The sequence below is a fragment of the Octopus bimaculoides genome, chromosome 15, assembly GCF_001194135.2.
Source record: "Octopus bimaculoides isolate UCB-OBI-ISO-001 chromosome 15, ASM119413v2, whole genome shotgun sequence".
Taxonomy (NCBI): Eukaryota; Metazoa; Mollusca; class Cephalopoda; order Octopoda; family Octopodidae; genus Octopus; species Octopus bimaculoides.
The window spans coordinates 19,154,682-19,158,939 of NC_068995.1; positions in this window are offsets into that span (position 1 = coordinate 19,154,682).

Genomic DNA, 4,258 nt, shown 5'->3' on the forward strand with positions numbered 1-4,258 from the left:
TATATATGCACACACAGAGAAATGAGTCTTAAATGTCATGGTCTTATGTAATATGAAGAAATGTCTTTTCTATTTTGAGCACTTTCAATTCGCAATATTTTCCAAAATAAATTAAAGCATTGGATTCAAGCATATTGGTTGAAAATTATATTCATGGAAAATGATATCTGCTGGAATAGTTTTTTTTTTTAATGTATGACAATGAAAATAATTTTGAAACCAATTATTTCGTCATTAATATTTCATAGACTTGAAGGCGGTGAGGCGGCAGAGACGTTAGCACGCCGGGCGAAATGCTCAGCGATGTTTCGTCTGCCGTTACGTTCTGAGTTCCGCCGAGGTCGACTTTGCCTTTCATCCTTTCGGGGTCGATAAATTAAGTACCAGTTACGCACTGGAGTCGATGTAATCGTCTTAATCCCTTTGTTTGTCCTTGTTCGTCCCCTCTGTGTTTGTCCCCTTGTGGGCAATAAAGAAATAAGAAACATTAGCACGCCGGGCGAGATGCTTATCGGTGTTTCGTTTGACTTTATGTTCTGAGTTCAAATCCTGCCGAAGTCGACTTTACCTTTCATCCTTTCGGGGTCGAAAAATAAAGTACCAGTTGCGTACTGGGGTTGATGTAATCGACTGGCTCTCTCCCCTAAAATTTCGGTCCTTGTGCCTAAAGTAGAAAACAATATTTTATAGACTTGAATTTTACGAAAAATTTTAAATAAAAGAGCTTTAAATGAAATGTTATTGGGTATTGTATTGTCTGCATATTTGTTATTTATTATAATGATTTTTACAAATATGTTGTGAGTAGCGAATGGAAAACCGAGGTAAATGGTGTGAAACATTCTCACCTACGACACTACTAGCACCATCCTGACCATGGCTGTCTTTCATTTAAAACCTTAGGGACCCAGATTTGAACTGAAAATAAACTCTTGATAATCTGACGATAAATTTGAAAGCCCTAAAAAAGACCGTGGTCTCTGGCTATTGTCCATTCCGACTTAACAGGGAGGATACAATATTTTTTTCTAAATTAATAAACCTAAAACAATTGAAGGATCAGCGCAATGAAATGTTAGAGAAAATGCATTATAAAATAGTATAACGAAAGCATTTATTATATTTCTTTGCTGTGAGTTTACGACTATCTTTCGAGACTAATGTGATATGCGATTTAATTGATTATGCTCGAAAACATTTATGAGTTAATGTTTAGTGAATTTAAACGCTAGTTCCTATTATTATTTTCTTGCTCTTGCGGAAAATGTAAAACAAAATATTTAAGAATATCTAAAATCTACAAAATATGTATTCTATCAACACCCTTTGTTGAATCTATAATTATTCTGTTAACAATCCATGTAATTGATTTATTTCCCTTTCATAATTAATTATGTTCGTTTTGAACGGATATGTAAAGTGATACCAATTACGTGCAGTATTTTTCAGTATTTACAATCCGTATTTATATGTTTCCTTTACATTGAAAGATAAGAGCAGCCGGATCAACGCGAACATTCAAATCAGGGTTGACATGGCCTGCAGACTTCTAAATAGATGATACGTTCAGAAATGTAAAAGGTATTAATGACCGAGTCAAAATTACTATGTCGTTAATACCTTTTAAATGTGCAAATGACGCAGATACCCATCTTTGATATGGAATGCATAGTCAGTGAGAAATGCATTAGCTGCGTACTATTACTAAAGTGGATTTTGCGCATCGCCTGCAGCTACTATTTCTATAGCACAACGAAGAGAGCCGATGAATTCGCCAGTCCAGCATTATGACTATGTCTTATTTTTTTCTTCCTTAAGGTCAGTATTATTCCGACAACGAAGTTCACATTTCCGATGGCCATATCTGAGATGTAAGAGGAATTAATGAAAGAATATGGAAGGAAGGTCATGTCACATCGACTTGTTTTATTTATTTCCTTTAGCTAATTATATTATCAAACTTATCCTAAAGGATATATTGCATATGAATGAAGGTGGACAAGAAGCATCTGCTTAACTATTGCCTATAATGGCACATAATAAACGCATTAATGCAATTCTATTTCCAACAAAGAACACTGTTTTTCCTGAGAAAATATTCATAAATACAGCCTTATACTATTTCAAGAAAGGATGTAAGTGAAATATCATCCATCTTCTTGAGATTCCAAGAGAACTAAACCTTTCTGTTCTAAAAGACTTACATATGTTATTTTCCATTTTATTATTCAATACACTTTTCAAACTCAGTAAAAGATATATAATAAACACGTGAGTTAAATATCGAACCATATTCAGTTACTGGTTCAAATAAATGTTAATTTTTATTTGCTATTTATGTCATTAGGGATTTCAAAAACGCTTCTACCAGTGCTTTATCCCTTTTGCATATCGCAATGCATTTGTTAAGTGTAATTAGAGAGAAATTTCATTTTGTACACAGAGTACTAAAGAAGAGAAAAAGACATGAGCTGCCAACATCAACCTCGGAACACTTTATGCCATGAAATAAATATTCTCCTCGTCAGCATTGCGATTGATCTTGAAGAATGCTGGAGAATCACATTTTACTTTATTCTTTTCTTTCTATCACAAGCTTCATGTATATATGTGAAAACTAATTAATTAGCCTCCTATTCCGTTTAACCAGGAAGTGGGTACTGACTGAAGGGTTAGCATCGGGAAAATGCATTGTGTTTCTTTGCATTGTGATTTCAAATCCCACCGTGGTGCGCTTTTCCTTTCAAACTACCAGGTTCGATTTTATCCAATAATCCTTTACTAAACACTCTTAATTTTGGACATAAATTAGAAATCATTATTATATAATGCCAACTGTAAGTTTCCAAATATCAAACGCTTATATTAAATCATTCACTGTGTATTCAGCAGATATCAATAGTGTATATATAAGTTTAAGGCGACAAGTTGACATAGTCGTTAGCACGTCCATCATTGCGTTATAGGTTGAAATTCTACCGGGGTTGGCTTTGCCCTTCATCTTCTCGGGGTAGAAAAAATAAGTACCTGTGGTCTCGATGTATTCGATTTGCGCCTCCCCCATATTGCTGGTCTTGGGCCAAAACCCGCAACCAGTAATGCATATTTAAATGGGGACTAATATCTTTAATCTGGTGCGCAAAATTAAAAGCTTAATTTATTAAAAGGCACATAAAATACAATCATTAGAGTTAATGACAATTATTGACACAAATATGCAGAACACAACTGATAACAATTGATTTAGGATATATATAATGTGCATAGAGTTTGTTCTCAAATAATTACACGGTCAACGTCAGACATATTTCAGAACACCTAAACAAAGTATAAAGTTACTCATGCTTAGAATCGCTGAGATAATATCTAACTCTTCATTGTAAAACAATTCACTGATTTATGGGGAAATACGTTTATTGTGGCTTGCTGATGTCATTGTGAGCTCAATGCAATTGTTTTTAATTTTTATACTTAGAATATATTGAACGTAATTGCTATCGAGATGGGATTGGATGTGCTTGTCTTCCAGGTTCTGGTGCATAGGAGAGGTTCAGAAACAAACAAACACATCCTTATATTCACCCAGATTGTTGTGTATGCTTTTACGAAATTGACTCAAGCAGAGCATACCTTAGAATGACACCACCATATATATCGTCTGCTCTTTCTTCTGTATGAGAACAAAGGACTTAGCTGAAGATATCTGAGGCAGTTCCTATCACAAAGCAGGAAAGTATACTGAACGACCGTGTCTAGTAATTTGCTCAGTTAGCATGCAGATTTGTTAGTGCATTAGAATGACATTTTTTTGTTCATGGTATGCCACTGTGAGCAAGTTTTATGTCTCAGTGTGTATGCATGTATGCGTATGTACCTGTGTATGTATATGTGTGTTTATATATATATTCACGCACACACACACATATGTGTAAACACCCACCCACATACACGCATGCATATATATATATATATATATATATATAACGTGAGAGAGTTAGGGGTTGGGGGTACAGCCCACTAAGGGATAGTATCTATCCAGTATACTGCTGGGAGGGTACCCAATTATTGCTACGCTAGTGCTATACTAGGTGCAATCAATGGGAGCGGGTAAAAGTGGAGGTTTTACCCAAAATTTGTGTAACAATTAGAAAATGGAGGATAATATGCTGAACCCAACTACTTGCAGACGGTGTATCCCGTTGAATTCATTAATTTAATTCATAGCAAAAGTGACAAAGGGAGGAAGAAAAGATAAAGA